Consider the following 19,684-nt stretch of genomic DNA (forward strand, 5'->3'; position numbering starts at 1 on the left):
TATACTTAATCATTAATATCATTTAGTATCTGGTACATATTACAAATTCTCCAACTCCCTCAAAGATGATATTTGTTTTTTCTCAAAGTATACAAATCATGAGCATTCCACACATCACTGCACTGTTTTATTATACCTAAGTATATATTGTATTGTAGAAAATATGTATTGTGTATATATGTGGGGGGTATGTTTTTACATATATATATGTGCACTACTAAATGAGAAACAGGGGTATGAATGTGGTAGGACTATGTACATTTGGCATATTGATAGTTTTTCTTGCAATCTTATGATTTCTTTAAATTACATGCTTGACTTAATTCATAGTCATTTATTTGGGAAGAATATTACATCTATTGGTATTAAATTCTATCATTATGCTTATAAATATATAATAAAAAGAAGTATGGGATATAATAAAATAGAAACAAAAATCTGATCTTAAAAATGTGAATTTTTTTTAGCTGCTTTTGGATTTCAAATATAAGTTTTTTTTCTGTGAGAAGTTTTGTTAGAAAATGTAAGTGGTACAATCAACAAGAATATGATATTTATCAATTAATAAAACCAAGGAGTTTATAAATCATAAAATTTTGAGGACAATTTATCAACTATAATATGTGACTTTGTTTTATTTATAATCACATTATTTCAAAAATATTATAAGAAAATGAGAAAGAACATAATGTTTGAAGATCATATCAAACTAATGTATTTCGATTAGTCTGTTACATAAATTCTTATTTCATATCCTTTTTTGCTGTCATATATATGTATATTTGAAATTTTTATTTAGCATCTTCATTTCTTGTTATCATGTATGTTTGCAATCTTTAATAAAAAAGGAAAAAAAATAAATTTAAATAAAGATTTCAGAAAATTACCCAGATATAGACATAAAATGGAAGAAAATGAGAAAGATCATGAAGACAATGTATCCAGGACTTCTTTCAAAACTCCAAACTTGTGTATTCAACTGTCAACACATGCATTTATACATAGATAGATAGCTAATGGACATTTCAAAACCAGAATGTCTAACATTTAACTCCTAATTCTTCCACCAAAAACTAGGCTATTCACAGCTATTTTCAGCTATTTCCAGTTCATTCCATTTACTTGGGCCAATTACCTCAGGGTAAACTTGATTCTTTTTAAATATTCATATCGAGTTTAATATATCATCAACTTGTCAACTTGTTGACTTTACTTTCAAAATACATCTAATACATGACCGCTTCTCACCATCTCCACTCTGATCTGCTTGTCTGAGACGCCTTTATCTTTAACCTGAATGATTTCAACAGCTTCCTAACTGGGCTTCCTGCACAGCCCTAACTGCAGTATTATCAGTTCTCCCCGCAGACATCTTAGTGGTCTCTTTATAGCATAGTTAAGTTTTTGTTAATCATATGTTCGGAAAGGGTCTGTAGGACATGTAGCTTGTACACACTCTACCTCCTGACCATTCACTGTTTCTCTCCTTCCTTATCACTCATCGTGGTCCAGAAATAGTGGGATCCTTACTATTCCCTGATGCATCAGCCATGGTACATCTTTCTCTAAATCTACTGCTTCCTTCTGGAACATTCCTTATCCAAAAAGCCATGAGTAATTCTCTCATAAAATATTTCTCCAATATCATCTACTACTGATGGCTCACTGAATATACTATTTAAAATCCATCTCATCCCAACATCTAACCAAATTAAACATAATAAATATCAACATTATTTTATGAGTTTTTTAAAAATAGTGATAACAGGATAAGCCATTACATTGAAAAAGTCATTTAATATCAATATTTGTTATTTAAAACACATATAATAACATATATTGTTTGTAGAAGATCAAGAGATGATAAAAGGATGATGAACTTTCTGTAAGAAACTTGAGAAAAATTTTTTTTAGTTGAAAGAGGCACAGGATACAAAAACAATGTATCCAGGACTTATCTTTCAAAAGATTATGATCTTGGTCGCCTACAGGCACTCTAAACTCAAATACTCATAGAAGTCAACCTGGCAAATTAAATATGTGTACTGGACAGGGCTTACCATACAGGAACCAGTAAGGCCTGTGGCAAACAAGAAAGTACATAGGTATGCATCCCATGTGCACACTCCAAATACACATCCATTAGAAAATAGTATCTTAGCCGGCACTATTTCTTTGTTTCTGTTGCAGTTTTATTACTAAGTTAATTTTGAGGAAGCAGGACATTTAAATATTTAAGTGATTTCCCAAAAAAATAACACTCCTCTTCTGTGCCTAATGTTCTTACTAAATGGGTCGCTTACATACTCTTGGAGTCTACACTTTTGTTCTTAAAATAAACTCAATGCAGAGGTCTGATTAAGTACGTATTTCAGATTCTAAGGCCTGATAGGCTTCATTTCTTATTTTTGCTTGTGCATAACCCAGGCTCTTGTAGGAAGACATTCTTGGAAGTGACATGTGGTTCGCACATGCATTTTCTGCATTAATGGCTAATTCAAGGGCATGAGAAAACATATGCATACTATTCAGCATAGATATCTAGACATTTCTTTGAAATGTTGACCTTAAAATGTTTAACACCTGCAGTATACAGGATATGACAACATCTCACAAAACTACAATCATCCTTATAAATATAATTGGAAATGGTCATCTTCTGAAAAGGAAAATAAATTGTATCCTCTCAATAAAAGGTCATCTTGGTAGATTTAGTATAAGGATATTTCCCCATTTAACTAAAATTTTTTCCTTCAAAGTAGACAAAATTGTTGACTTAAATAATCAATAAAACAAATATCAATCATCCTACAATATACTCTAATTAAACTATAAACAAATAACAAAATATACAAACATTTAATTCAGTAGAAGTAAAATAAGTGACCTCAAGACTCAGTTTTCCTTATGAGGTTATGATGCAAAAGTCAGAGGACCCTGAGTTTGTATGCTTTCTTACTCATAGTAGTCTGAAACAGTCCTGTCTAATGAAAACATTTCAGCCATAGAGATAAAATATTTATTACAACACAGCCATAGTTTAATAATCATAATTTTAATTAATACTAGTGGAGATAGCTGGGATAATTCATTTTAATCTTCTAAGCCTCTGTTTATTGGTAAAATGAACTCAACAATATCTACCTCACAGGTGCTTACAAATATTAAAGGAGATAAAGTAAATCAATAGGCTTTGTAAATTATGAGTTATTGTCTATGAGCTGGTTTAGAGTGGAACTAAATCAACTTGGTTCCAAATCTTGATTATCCCATTTGCATGCTGTATAATCTTAAATAATTTTTTTGGGGGGAGGTACCGGGGATTAAACTCAGGTCCTTGCGCTTGCAAGGCAGGCCACTGAACCGCTGAGCTAAATCCCCGGCCCTAATCTCAAATAATTCATTCACTCATTCTAGTTGCCATGGGGCTGTTTTCACAGCATTTTGCAATGCATCCCACACCCTTTGTTTTATATTCTGTGCATTAGATGGTTGCCTAACAGTAGCTAGGAAGAATAATGTACAACAGTACTTAGTTGAACTGTATTGACAAATATTTATGGATGATCAGATGATCTATATATCAATAATACTAACTGAAAGTGGTTGATAGTTTCAGAAGATTCTGTACAGAGAATTTTATAAATATACAATACAGGTCATATGGTTGCCAAAACATTCTCACATGCCATTATGAGGTCCATAAGAATTTTAACATTGTTGTATAACCTCACTGACACTCTGGCAGAAGACAAGTAAATGGAACTAGTAGATCTGGGAAAGTAAGAAAAATGTTTCTGCCTTTAATTCTGAGTTTATTGGCAATTGTCACAGCAAAAATATTGTCATTATATACTTTGCTATTGTGATATATTTTGAGGCACTTTGTCAATACATTGTGGATGATGTTTAATCTTATAATCCACTCTTCAGGAAAACAACTAGAATGAATTACTTAGAGTAAATTTCCCCAGTTTTCTGAAATATTCAGATGGTCCCCACAAGAATAATAAAGATTCAAGAAATAGGGCATGAGCTCAGGGACCATGAGGGAAATTTTTAAATCATAAGGCTACATGATGGGGTGGCAAAAACACAACATTAAAAGAATTTGATGTGTGCCCTGCTTCTCCCCACCTTGGGGCAGTTGGCAGACAAGGAATGGTACTGTAACAACTGGAACACTAAGCCCATACTTGACCTTGAGAGTATTCTTAACACAGTTCTCTAGACAGCTATTAACAATTTGTTGGCAGTGTTGTAGGAAATGCAAATGTTTGTCATCCATAATCTTACCGCAGTAATTTTCAACTAATTTGTATTATAAGCTGTTGAGAAATTTCTGAAAAGGATGGGTTCCCTTGGCCTTGCCAGGAATTCTGATTCATTAGATCTGGGAGGAATCCAGGCATCAACAGTGTTTTTAAAGTTCCCAAGTGATCTAACATACAGTCATATGGAGAAATGCTAGCTAAGCTTTGTGATTATCAGTATGTTCAAAGAACTGCAAAGGTAGTCAAAGAATGTATTGGTATGGCCTTTCAGAAAGAGATACAATTAAAAATAATTGACTAGGGAATTCAGACTCTATTTTAAATTTGAACATAAATATTCTCTAATTTATTGTACTGCACCTAAAATATTTAATATGCTTAATGAAGGATAAAAAGACAAGTATTCTTTTCCATCATCCATTTAGTGACCTACAGAACACAGAGCATCATGGAGAGTAGAAAATGATGGCTGGGTGAAGTCTCCTCGTCAGGGGGACCAGAGAGACAATAATTTCTCAACAAAATTTTCAATATTTTACCTAGAGAATACATATTATTTTCACTCTAGCTCCTATTCATTTCTCTTCATTTCTTTTTCGTGTGTGTGTGTGTGTGTGTGTGTGTGTGTGTGTGTGTGTGCAGGGGATTGAGCTCAGGACCTTGTTGTGGTGCCACTGAGCTAAATCCCCAGCCCTTCCTATTCATTTCTTAGGAGAGGTAATTACTTTTCTTTAAAATATTTCTAAAGTTTTACATTCTACAAAATTGTTTTTTAGTAGTGGCAGTCATTTTAGTAAATATAAAACCCAGACAATATTTCAAACTAATCTCAGCATTTTTTCCTCGACTGAAAAATATCAACAGCAAAATCCAGATGTATATATTGGCTAACTGTGCTCTGAACCTAGCAACACTTAACATTCCCCTCACACCCCTAACCTACTAAAAAAATCATTTGGCTAGACTTTTGTGCCAGTGGCAAATTAGACAAATGACTTTAGGACATGCAATAATCTTTTGCTGAAACTGAAGTGAAATTGCCAGTTTCCACTGATATTCCCCAACGATTTTGAGTTACAAATCAGTAGGTTTCATTTCAAACATCTGTGGACATTTAGCTTCACTGGAAAATTGGCAAAATTATCCTTAAGGATAAAAGACACTAGAGAGTGACATCAGTCATCCATCATCTCTCACAAAGTTTACAGCAAAGCAACAGATTTCAAAAAGTGCCACTGGGCTGGATCTTCTATCTTCCCATTCATGACAAACCTGCCATTCTTCTCTGACTCTCAAATGCTGCCAACAAGGTGTTTTCATGGCAAAAATTGCTCACACGAGCAGTCATCATGACTGATTGATGGCCAGTACAAGGCATGAAAAATGGTTCCAAGTGACCCCTCATCAAACGTGTCACACAATTGATCTAAAGCAAACCGAGAATATGACAGTAAGACAAGTTATACTGGGAAAACAGGAGAAAAATTAATAGTGAAGGCATAGGAGAGAAAATTATAGCAAGCAAGGAAAAATTGTCAGTACTAGGAATTATTTAAGTTTACCTATTCTATCTAACTTTACATCAGTGTCTAGTTCAACACTGTGCCTCTCAGTATTCAGGGTTTATGCTAGTTCTTCCTCTGTCAATGAAGTAAATGAATATACTTTATGAAAATGATCACTGGTTAAATAAGTAGTAAACAAGCAATACCTTATCTGTAGACTCTTACTTTCTCTCTTGAAATGGTGTATTTAAGACTAATAGCTGTCAAAGTGTGTTCTAGAAACCCTTTGAGCTCCTGAGACTTCAGGCACTAAGTGCTCAGGGACTAAGTACTAGGTACTAAGATACTCGTTTATCTCACTCTCATTCTTTCTTTTTCTTTTTTTAATTTTATTGAGTTTATTGGTACATTTTAGGGATACAGTACAGTTACATTCATTATTGGGATCATGTACCTCTACATGGCAAGTCTTGATTCTCATTTTTTCCCTTACCTCTGCCCTCCCTTCACCCTCTCCTCCCCTCCCCATCTACAAACACTTTATTTTCATCTTTTCATTCTCTCACATTTTTCTCTTTTCCAAAAGTTGTCTGCAAAAGCTATTAAAATCCCATTTCCAACTTCATATATGAGGTTGGATTTTACTCAGAGATATTAGCTAAAATAAATTTCAGCAGATTGCTCATTAGCGTGTCTAGTGATCCTATTCTTATAAAGTAGCTAGTCACTAAAAAGATTTTCAAAACTGAAAAGAATCATTCAATTCTTGATAATTTCTTTGGTTTTCAAACTTCAGTATTTTCATAAAAATATTTTAGTTATATGTTATATGTTTGATTTATTAAATGATTACGATATCTCAATTTTAATTTATATTTCTGTAAGTATACATAAATATAGCCCATATAAAATACACCTCCTTGAGACCCCTTATAATATTTAAGGTGTTCTCAGATTAAAAGTTTAAGATTTCCTATTTTAAACTCTTCTTAAATTCAATTACTTATGGTACTCTCTGCATAGTTTCAGATTATTCTATCTTAAAAGACAGTTGTACACCTAGCACCAAGATCTTTGCCTCTAATACCATTGTTCAATCAAAGGAACCAGAATTTGTTCTAGACATATGCAGTTAAATTTTAGATTAAAATATGCAATATAAGGCAGGAGCATCTTTAAAACCTAGTAAGGAAGACAGTGCTAAACCAAAGGAGTAGCAAAGCAAAAAACAAGAAAAAAAAAAATAGGTGTACACAAAAAGGACACTGGAGTCAACTAAAAGAGCTCCCTATGACCAAAGTTAGACCCATCTGAGCAATAAAATCAATAAAGTAGTATCGGACTATAAAACAAAGTATAAAATAGTTATCGATTATTGTACACTGATATAAATACTTGACTAAATACATAAATGTGTAGAAGAGAAATATCTGTGAAGAATTTACACATATAGATGTGACTCCCCCTCATAAGGAGATGGAACAGAACTACCCATACTTTCAGAGAGAGCTGTCTTCCATGGAGTGTTAAGGGAAGAGGGAAAAATAATATCTTTACAGTGAAGAAAAACTTGATAAGTTCTACTATAGACAATTCATCATTATTAACATCCACAGTGTTAAATAAGACACATGGTACATCTCCTAAATCCATCCCTAGATTAATAATAAAACATGAAGCATTAATGAAGGAGTTTTGTACAAAACATCTAACAAGCACTGTATTCTTCAAAGCTATTGAGGTTATCAAAACAAGAGAAGACAAATTGTCAGCAATGGAAGAACCTAAGGCAACATGATACCTAACTGGAATGTGGTATCCTGGATGAGTTTCTGGGACAGAAAAACAAGCCACTTTAAAAATCTCTGAATAAACTATAGTATAATAAAATATAGTATGTCCACACGTGTTCATTCATAATGGCAAATAAACCAAATTTATATCAGATTTTAATAAAAAGGGAAACTGGGCCGAGGATTTAGCTCAGCAGTTCGGTGGCCTGCCTAGCAAGCGCAAGGACCTGAGTTCGATCCCTGGTGCAAAAAAAAAAAAAAAAAAAGGGAAACTGGGTATGGCATTCTGGGAACTCTATATTATTTCCATGAGTTTTTTTTTTTTTCTATAAATTTAAACTTGTTCTAAATACTAAAATTTATTTTTAAATTTTATTGATGGCAGGATGGGGATGTAGTTCAGTGGCTCCATGCCCGCCTGGCTAGTATAAGGTCTGGGGTTCGATCCCTAGTACCATTAAAAAAAAAGTAACAATAATGATGATGACGGCTGCATTACATTTGGAGATTCTATATCATGCTGCACACGGCATATCTGCAGGCGAACTTGTGGAAGGAACACAATAAACCAGATTTCAGAACTTTCCTCTTCCGGGTCCTACTGGAGCAGGAATGGAGAGAAAGAGGGCTCAAGAATTTTACCTGAAGAGGTTTCAACTCCATTGGTAAACAAAGCATGATATAGCAGTCTCAAAAAATTCTTTTTGCACTTGTATTTACTTAAGTAAAAGTAACAAAAATAATCTGAACAACTAATGATAAAAAAGCTTTATCAAAAAGTTTAATAAGTAACCTAGGCTTTCTATATTTTAATAACAATGTATGATCAGTTTAATCAAGATTATTTTGAACAGAGTTTCTCAAAAACTTTTTTTCAGTACTAAACCAATAGATAACTCAGGCATTTTAATATATGTGCTGCCAAAGCAAGCACAAACTCAGGCATTTTATAATTTATTTTGGGGTTGTTTTGTTTTTGTTTTTCATATTTTTTGTTTTTGTTTTTTGTTGTTGTTGTTATTGTTGTCTTTTTTTGAGATAGGGTCTCACTTCGTGAGGCTGGCCCTGAACTCACTATTTAACCCAGGCTGGCCTCAAACTCTCAGCTATCTTCCTGCCTCAGCCTCCCGAATGCTGGGATCACAGGTCTGCACCACCACATCCGGCAAGGAATTTTATAATTTAAAGCATCAGAGAGTTACTCAGTATTTATGCATCAAATTAAAATATCACCGTAAAATTAGTTATACTTTATCATACAGAACTGCCAGAGGTTACTTAAAGAAAGACAATGAATTTCACCTAATTTTGACTCCATGTGAAATTTAAAAGCTCCATGTGAGAAAACTGCTTCATTAAGCCTTTAAAAATCAAGTTAACTTAGCACAGTAATTGTCTCCTTCTGAAATAAATAAAATTTTAATTTCCCACTTAGAAAAAAAAAGAGCAGCTCACTATAGTAATCATTCCATTTTTGTCAATCAAAAATTACTGTATTTTGTAAATGTAATGTCACTATTAAAAACAAAATGCTAAAAATAGAATCGCCTTTTGTTTCCAAAGACTATCCATATAGTAGCACCATATGAAAATAGTCATACAACCTAGATATTTCCTGGCAAACTGTAAGGGTAATGTGCAAGCAATCTCAGGGTAACACTAGAAGTGCTGCAGAGGAATATGCTGGGCAAAGGGGAAATGGATTAAGAGGAAAGGAGGTTTCACTAGGCTAGAATAATAAAAGGAAAAGAAGGCAGTACCATGGTGGTTAAGGAAATGATTAGGAGATAACAGAAGCTCAGAACGTAGCTCTGTGGTAGAGAGGTTGCCTAGAATACATGAGACCTTGAGTTTGATCCAGAGAGAGAGAGAGAGAGAACAGTAAGCACAACGCTTCCCTTTCACAACATTCGTGGCCATTCTTTTCATTCCTTATCATTTATGTTTTAATTAACTTTATTGGTACATTTAATAATATACACAATATAATGACATGCATTGTTGGAAATTTGTACCTTTACATAATCCATCTTGGTACTTGTTTTTCCCCATTCCCCTGCCCTAGTACCATTAACCCCTCCCTCCCTCCATATCTACAAAGACTTTGTTTCCATTATTTTTTTTATTTTCTCCTATTAATTCCATTCCCTTCATTCCTCTCCCCTGCCCCTCCTGTTTCATATCCATCAATCCATCTGTTGCTTCAGAAAGGGGTTGTGATTTTACAAAGCAGACATTAAATAGCAATGTGAAAATTGTTTAGTCTGATTCACATAGATGAAAGTAAGAAGTCATGTTTTTGTTTCCTAAACCTCCCTTAACTTTTGATAATTTTGAAACCATATCAAGGGGAAAAAAAAGCACATTGTATGTTCCTTGCTTTTTAGAATGCTTTATTTAGCAAGGACCCAAGCTTGATCCCCAGTACAAAAAAAAAAAACCTTTATTTCTCCTTCTCCTTTTATAAGAATGAAAATAAATTCTTAGGTACTTGACTAACTTTGATAGAAGTATAAGGTAATCATGAGATGATTATAATGGCTGAAAATTTCATTCATTAGCATTTCAGTTATACTTCTATAACATTTAAAATCTGCAATTCTGGTAGACATTAAGTAGAGGAAAATGATGTTTACATTACTATAGCTGCAAAGAATTACGATGAGATAGCTTTCACTACATGGCTTCCAACACCACCAACCACATGGAAAGGGATGAGTTGTGTGTGTGTAAAAAAATATAGATGAAGAACAAGTCATTTTAAATATTTAGAACTATTTTTTATAAGAGATAGAAACACCAATGACATTTTAAAAATAAGAGTTCTATTTGAAATACACATAAGGAATGTTAATCTAATTATACTATAAGATATTCATGAAATTTAATCATCTTTTCTATAACTAAATTTAGTTTGTATTTTAAACATGTGCATTATAATCATTAAACGGCAATAACTTAGTTATTTCAGTATTTTTTTTTCATCTTTCCCTACATCTGTGAGGACTTCTATATTGCTGGAATCAGAGCATTTTTCAACATCATCTAGTTGACATTATCTTGCGATCAGCTGAGGTGTTTCAATTCCAAATTATCTTCTGCCTTCAGTTTACATACATCACTGCCAGTGCCTTCTAGTCTTGAAAACAAGGCAATTTCTGTTTCCTTGGCTCCCTTTGCCAAGGTCATACTTTTCTGTGCCGCACTGGAACATATTTCAGCTGTTCCCTGAGCTCTTCGGGGCAAAGCTGGAGAGGTCAGTTGCAGGCTACTTCACAAGATCCCTCTTACAAAGGCTTTTCTGCCATGTTGGTTTCCAGAGAAATTGGACAGGCTTTTATTTATATTCTATGTTCCTGGTGTCGCCAACTATTTAGCTAGTTTGAATTATTATTAGAACTATTTATTACAAGAGCTAGAACACTAATGATATGTTTAAAAAATAAGAGCTCTATTTAAAATATACATAAGGAATACTAATCTTACTATAAGATATTCAGGAAATTTAAGCATCTTTTCTATATCTACATTTAATTTATATTCTAAGCATCTGCATTATAATCATCTTCAGTGCATCTTTGGCTTCAGTCTCACTTTCATGCAGTGCCTACTCATGGGATTCTGGCAGTGACTGACATTGTCACACATTTTCTCTGGCCTCCCAGTCCTTCTTCTAAACCCTGAGTGGAAGCCTCTATGATTCCAGTCATATTCTGCATGCCTAACAAACATCATATGGATAATGCCAAAGTCTTCTGCAAGCTTGACAGTATGTGGACTTCCTGGATTATGCCTGCAGTAGCCTCTGAATGCTTGCATGGCTGCACTCAGGGATATAATTCCTTAGATGGCCCTCAATGAGCAGGCAACTCAGAGACTCTTCTCAAATGAAAGATTTATCCTTGAGCCTGTGTTAAGTAGTTCTTGCTAATTTCTGAGATGCCCTCAAAATATATTTATTCTTGTCCCTGTACAAATTAGTTGACTTCTTTTAAAGCTAATCTTCTCAGCAATCATGCTGTCTTTTGCTCAAAATTTTCAGGCATTTCCTCTCTGATAAAACTACAGACTTTACAAGCACTCAGGTCTGCCTTTTGCTTTTGATTTTCAGTGTAGATTTGGCTAAAAGTAGCCTGCAGTGCTCATGCCACAGACTGAACACTGGGCTGTGTCTTAGTTACTTCTCTCATTGTTGAGACAAAATACATGACACCTAAAGTTAAAGGAGAAAAGGTTTATTTAGCTAACAGTTTGTAGAGGTTTCAGTTAATAGTTGGCTGGCTCCAAGGCAAGACAGTGGATCATCACAGAGGAGAAATCATTCATGGCAGGCAGAAGGCAGCAAAAGCAGCAAGTACCAAGCTACAAGGGACAACAGCAGCCTTCTTTCTGTACTTATAATATAGAATAGAAAGGACAGGTATATTTTAGGACATATAGCACTCAAATCCAGGGTGGCCCTTCCCATTATCCACACTCTAAATTATGCCAAACCAATCAGTGGACTAATTTAGTAATCACACACACTTAATCAGCATCACACACTATGGATCCAGCCATCTCTGAAAAAGTCCCACCTATGACCATATGAGGCTTTCAGAGGACATCTAGACACAATCTGTAACAGGTTGCATGGAAATCTCTTCTGCCAGATTAATTTAGGCCTCCACCTTTAACAACAGTCTCCAGAAAAAAATCTCAGGACATGAGCAAAATGCAGACAAATTTTCTATTAGAAAATAACACACATAGCTTCTAGTGTAATGGCCAAAAGAGTATTAGTTCCCAAAATAAACCACCCAAGGCTAGTCTTTACTGTCTGTATTTCTGTTAGTACTCTGATCTAAGCTCTAACTTGTATCACACATTAAGCACTGTGTACTCTGCTCATAGCATTGGAGGGCTTCCCTAACCAACATTTTCAAATCTTTCCAAACTCCTTTCACAAACCAATTCCAAAGACTTATAAACCACATGGTCAGGTACAGTCACAGCAAGAACTCCATCTTCAGTACCAATTGTGTGTGTGTGTGTGTGTGTGTGTGTATTAGAGAGATTTCCAATTGCCTGGACAAATTTAAAGGAAAGTTCCATTTTTGGCTCACAGTTTCAGTGACTTCAATACATAGTTAGCAGGTTCCAAGGAACAAATGGCATGATAAAATGGCATGGCAGAAGATAGCTGCTCAGGAAGCAGAGTGAGAGCGGAAGTACAGAGCTGCGGATGAGAATATACCCCTCCAAGTCATCCTTCCAGTAACCTATCCCTTCTGACCAGGCCTCACCTGTGAACATGGGACATTTATAAATCATCATAAAATAAAGCTACCTTTCTTTAGAAAAAAAGCAGGCAGAAATTCCTTCCCTATCTCCAATTTTGTTTCCAATATTTGTCAGATGAACATGTCTCTTCCAGGAAGAAATATTCTAAAGGAAGCTGTTGTAAGCTGTTTTTGTTTAGTTATTATAATTTGTATTTTATTCATATACTCAAGCTATGTATAATTAATGAAAATACACAGAAACATGATAAAAAGAAGAAAGGTAAAAGGTTATTAATTGAAATTATTCTGTAACCAAAATGTATTAAAAATATGCTTTGGATGGATAAAATATCACTAACTACTCTAGTTCTGAGATAAGAAGTTTCAAGTTTCATCAAACTTACCAGAATTTACTACCTCTAATTCTTCTCATGAAAGCACAGTTGTAAATTAATGCCACCCCTCAGCCACGTCTGACATGTCAAGATATAAAAATCATAACAAAAAGAGGTGCCTAGAGGTGAATCTACTAGGCAAATCCAAATGACAAATTCAAAATGAATAAGCAAAATCTGCATTCTAGAGTAGTGTCCTCAAACATTATTGTTGCTTCCTTGTGAAATGAATATTTTAAAACACACAAGGCAGTGATTTTCCCTTCACACTACTTATCCTTTTACACTTGAGCCTCACCTGTCCCAATCTATTCTCTCACAATGTGATGGTTCTCACTGATTCCCATGGGCACAGAGGTCTGCATCTGTGTAGGTGAATGTTTGTGAGTGGGTGTGTATCGAATGGCTACACCCCTAGACTTAACCATGCTTATCCTCTGCCTAGTGATGGCCCACAATGTTGTTCACTGAGTTTGCTTTTAAATTTGCTTTTAATAAATGGCAAAAATGTTAACTATCTAAGAAGTAAAACATTCATGTGTATTAGTTTAGCCACTGTGTGAAAAAAGTTCAGCATCCTAAGCTTTCTTTAAGAAAAATTCAATTCAATTAAAATTGTACATAATTTAAAAGTCAGCCATATACTTTTTTCTCCTCTTCATCAAAAAGGATGATGTATTAGACTTGTGCGTACCTGAAACATTATTAAACAAACTGTATAGAACCTCAGTCTCCTTTGTAAGCATTAAGCTGAACTTTCCACAGATGATTACTCATGAGTTTATGGTACTGTGTATAATTTAGCTGTTAAATTGCACTTTCATCTATACATAGGGGGTCCAACTTGTTCTCTTAATCCTTATCTTTTTTTAGCATCCCCTGCATAATGCTGAGGGATATAAATTTGCCTGACAGCAGCTATGTAAAAGTATACAAGTTAGCCCTAAAATGTATAGCCTTATTGAATGTCTTCCTTTGTGTCATTTTGACACAAATTACCTTCTGAAAAGAGCAGGACCAATTATGCTGATAACAGTGTAATTATGTGAGAACAATGAGATGTATCTCCACTGTAGTGCCATGATTTTGATTATACACATCCTATGACTGCACGCAAATGAATACAGACACATATCCCCTATTAAAGTCACTTAGCTATGTAGAGAAAGAGCTTAAGGAAATGTAACAAATATTCTCTTTGAAAGTGAAAGTGCTGAAGCTTCCTTCAGTTGAGGACAATGAAAGAAACTTGACCAAGGACAAACAGAAGACAGAATAATAAAGACTCCAAGGAGGCAGAGAACATGCTTTTGGCATAAAAACTGCCATAGAACCTTCATGAAAATATTAGTGTTTTAATTTTTTTAATTATATAATTTTTTATCAGTTCTATTTCTTAGTATCCTAAAATTTGAGCTTTATCAAGGATTCATTGGCTGTCATGGGTAAGAAGAAAAAGTAAGATTCCCCCAACTTTATCCATAATTAAAATAAAAAATCAAGTTTTACTTGGAAACCTGCACATGATAATTTATCCGCACTATTTCTATATCTTAGTTATTTAGAATATATATTGCATAACTTTTTTGTATTGACCCATAACTGTGTGAGAGTCTAAATAACAGGTTTCATAGAGAAATTCATTATACAGAGAAAAAGTCTGAAGTATCACATCATTTATTATTTTTAAACATATTTGGCATTCCCAATTAACTTTCTTTGCATATTTCTTAAGGCTTTATAAATTAATGTCCATTCCATGGGTTCCCATGTTTATCCATTTGCCACAAAGTTTGAGTTTCTTTCCTTATTTCAGGTTATAGGAGCTACTCTTCAATGAATATGAATTAAATTGTCATTGTTTTGTCTTCAGGTTATATGATCAATAAAGCACAATGCTTGTTAATTGGCTTTCATATTTTATGACTAATTTTATTATTTTTCTGGAAAATAATTATTCAATTAACTAACTTGAAATGTTGTTATAGCCAAGAAATAGTGTTTGAAGAAAATGAATTGCAATGGAATAGCTAGAAAACAGTAAAATCTGCAAAAGAGAACTAAGCGTTCCTTATATGAGAATTTCATGCACAAAAGCACTGTTTATTTTAATAAAAATTATAATTGTGGCAATTGCCCTTAGCAGTAGGTCAGTAATTTGAAAGAGTTAATCGTGGTATTTTAACATATCATTTTCTTGATCAATTCAAGAAGGTTAATTTGAGACTGTTCTCTGAGAAAACCACCATCAGAATGCTTGCAAGTCTTCAGGTTCCTGCTCAGGAAGTTTCTGAAGAGAAAGGTGGTAGGACAAGCCCTATGTGAATCCATGATTTCTCAGTTGCCCAAAGAGCTCCAGCATGACTCAAACAGTATATTGGTTTGAACTCCCCATGAATATTCCTTACTCAGATAAGAGTACTAAATCTGAGATCTGGAGGGTGATTTCATCTAGCACTTGATCATTTCTGTCAATTTTTTGACATTTGGTGTGGTTGATCAATTCAGAAAATGTTCCTTCATATATTATATACAAAACACTATGCCACAATATGGAAAATTCAAAAGACAGAGGCCACACCCTTAAAGAATTCACAAACTGTCAGGAGAATATGAAAACAGCAAATAACAAGCATGCATATAACGGAGGTGAAAGGCAAAGGCAATTTTAAGAAGAGAATGGAAGGAGAAAAATAGAAACAAATCTTTTGCAAATGGGAAGAGGATGAAAGATTGAAGGGAGGGGAGGGGAATGGGAAAAAAGAAGAATTGAGATATATTACAAACTCCTGCTGATTAATGTGATTATTATGTATGGCCAACATGTACCAATAAAAAAGAAAAAGAAAAGAAATATATGAAGTACATAAATGTTTTATATACATGTAACTGGATAAGAAAAAGATACTTTAATGCCTTTTGCACAGAATTTTTAATATTGTCCTTAATACTATACCAAAACTTGGTAAATGATGGTTCTTTACAGTTTACTTGTAATGTGAAATTTAGTATCATGTTAATAAACTTCTTTTACTTAAAAAAAGAATAACATAGGATATAGCATGCCATAGAGATATTTGTGAGGTTCACAGGAATAAACTAGGTAGGAGAATCCTTAAAAACTTACAAAACAGATACTTGAGATAATATCTAAAAAGTAGTTAAGATTTTGATAGGCAAAGCTAAAGAAAAAATACATTACAGAAGAAAAATAAAAGAAAATAATGGATGAGTCATGATTCTTAAACTGCAGTGATTTCCCTTTAGTAAAACAAGTCACACGTGTAAATACCGAATAGTTTCTCTGGTGAGAAGAACTATAATAGTATACAAGATCCTAATGGGATAATTAATAGTGTAAAATAAGAAGAAAGGGGCTAAAGGTGTAGGGAAAGTGGGAAGGGTAGGGGAAAGGAAATAAGGGAAAAGAAGAAAATAGGAGAAAAAGAAAAAATGGAAATAAAGTGTTTGTAAATGGGGAGGGGAGGAGCGGGTAAAGGGAGGGCAGGGACAAGGGGAAAGAAATGAAAACCAAGACCTGTCATGTGAAGGTACAGGATCCCACTAATGAATGTAACTGTATTGTATACCTAATTGTACCAATAAACTCAATTTAAAAAATAAATAAATAAAAATTCAACTTCATATTTAAAAAAAGTGCACACAGGCAAGATCATCAAACAATGGTTGTAGAAGACATCATGAATTTGAAAAGATACCAAAAGTGCAGGAGAGAGGATTAATATAATTAATTTTATAATGGTTGTATATATGGAGATCTTTAAAGGAATACTACAGATTTTCAGTTATACATCAGGCAGTCTCCAAAATTTATATTCCAAATGATCCCAAGTAATATAAGAGAGGAATTTCCTGACCCTAAAAATACAAAAGTAAACCTTGACACTCACTCATGGACATGTCCAAAGAAATCTTTAGCTATGCCTAATTACCATGCTTTCCCTCCAAATCCCGGGCTCATTGTAAATACTGGGGCAATTGATAAGTATTGAACGGAAGGAAGGAAGGAAGGAAGGAAGGAAGGAAGGAAGGAAGGAAGGAAGGAAGGAAGGACGGGAAGGAGGAAATGAGGGAGGGAGGCAGGGAAAGGAAGAAAGGAAAGTACTGAATCTGTATGACCCTCAGATGCATTTTATTCATACTAACATTTTATTATCAGGACAAATTTTTAATGAAGGTGAGAGAGTTTCTCTGAGATTCGTTTGAAAGAAACTATGCTAGGTAATATATATAAATAGCATAGCTATCCACTAATAAGGTCATGTCTACAATATAATTTTTGTTCATTGGTAACCCTTTATTGGAATCTATACCAAATGCCGTTCAGCAGAAATCTTGTACTGATATGCCAGTAGTTTCCAAATCTATCACTTTCATCCAATCATTTTCCTGGCCTATAAATTTAATTCCTGAAAGATCTCCCTCTAGACGTCCAATACACAAGTCCAGCCCACTACATTCACCTATGTAACTCACTGTCTTCCTAATATTCCTGACCTCCTCTCTATTACCCAGTGAATGATTTAAAACAACATACATTATTCTCAATTTTTCCATCTCCTTATTTCACTATGTTCAATTATGACTTATTTTCTTACTGTTTTTTCAGGTATAGTGCTGTTATCTTAATTCTAATTTGTATCATCTCTCGCCAGTCCATTTTGTTAATTACATGCAACAACCAAACCAATTCTGTGTTCACTGACTTCCTAAGTCCTTTGATTGTCTCTTGTCAGAAAACACAAATGGAATACATAACTGGTATCCAAATATCAGCTTGAAATATTTTGCATCATGTATTATGATACATTTGCTATATTCCAAACAATTTTTATTTTTAATGCTTTATAAAAGCAAGTCAATAAATTAAGAATTATTTCTTTTCTCAATAAGTTAAACTCAGACTCTAGGAAAAAGTATAGTGTGAGGTTACTTTCAAAAATTTCTGCTCAAAATATATTATGAACAAAGTAACTCTTCATGCATCACACACAAAGCTATTTGACTAAAGTGTTATGTCTAGGAAGAAGACATTTATTTCTGAGGTTGCATACCCATTTTGTTACTGGTACCTATAAACAATGCTACCATGATCTAATTTATGATACGTGACCTTTTTCATTTCCCAGAACTACAGGATTGTGCTTTCCCACATGTTTTGTATTTCCATCACTCAAATACAATGAGCCAGGGAAAATGGAAGGCACTGAAGCACAACCCATCATCTCATCTATAAATAAAATACTATGTATATGTTGATGCGTACATGTAGATATAAATTTCTCTAAGTTATTAAGAAAATAAAGAAACAATATTTTCAAAGTAAAAGCATAAAAGAGGCATTAATTAACAAAAGAGAATATTGAAATAAAATGACCTATTTTAAGTGAACAACGAAAGATTTAATTGTGAATTAGGCCTAACTACATTTCGGCATATTCTATGCACATTCACAAGTGTACACAGAAAAACACACATGTACATGCAAATCTTGTTCAAATCTATTATCCTTCCAACTGTTATTCCCATACACATTTTGTATCTGAACAACCAGGCTAATTTATGTGTCAGAGAAAAACATAGTTGCCATGTAAAACTGCTCTGTGTCCTTTGGAATGTCTCACTTCTATCCTCAAAACCTTTCTTTTTTCTACTTTTGTCACCTTCATCATGTTCTGTGTTATGCTGCAGTTGCTCATTTATTAACCCAGAAAACCAAAGAACATGTTCAGATAAATATTTTATTCATGCCCAAAGTAAATGAGTATAAGGAAACAATAGGCTACAAAGGGAAATGTGCCTGGAATCTGCTGCCTCCCAGACCATTACCCAGACACAGTGCCTTGGAATATTTTCTCATGCCCTGAGCTCTTCTCCTTCTTAATATTCTTATTATGGTGCTTTGTATCTCATAGGATACTTTCCTGCCATAAAACTGGGTGCTCTTTTGCTTCTTTCAAGTCTCAGCACAATATCTCTTTAAAGTCAGGAGGCCTTCCCTATTCCCTAGCACATGAGACGTCTTTGGTTACTCTAACTTACAGCATTTTCTTTTATTATAAAATCTACCAGAGTTATTACAGATGTATTTGTGGATCAGAAGTACAATACTTTCTCTTAGCAGAGACAACATTTTCCACAAAGGAAAGCATGTATTTTTTTTTTTTTTTTTTTTTTTTTTTTTACTACTGCTATACAACACTCAACATAATGCTTGGCCCTGTGCAAAGTAATTTCACAATAAATATTTTTTAAAGTAAGAATGGAAAGGAGAGAGAAAAGAAAGAGCAGTGATGAAAATAACAAATAAAGCAGAAAACAAAGCAGAAGGCAACTTTTCCAAGTAAAGGGAGGTGGGCTGGGGATTTGGCTTGGGGTTGTTCCACTGCCTGCCTTGCAAGGGCAGCCCCCCGCCCAAAGAAACACCAAAGT

The 19,684-nt window shown here is 34.0% G+C and overlaps 1 long non-coding RNA gene across 1 annotated transcript in view; it reads right to left on the reverse strand.

Moving 5' to 3' along the window:
* The window catches only part of LOC104862089, a 423,368-nt gene that overhangs the window by 94,947 nt on the left and 308,737 nt on the right, over nucleotides 1–19,684 (reverse strand). The gene's annotated exons all lie outside the window — the stretch shown is intronic.

Source organism: Fukomys damarensis, unplaced genomic scaffold (assembly GCF_012274545.1).
Source record: "Fukomys damarensis isolate Sample0158 unplaced genomic scaffold, DMR_v1.0_HiC HiC_scaffold_3, whole genome shotgun sequence".
Classification (NCBI taxonomy): Eukaryota; Metazoa; Chordata; class Mammalia; order Rodentia; family Bathyergidae; genus Fukomys; species Fukomys damarensis.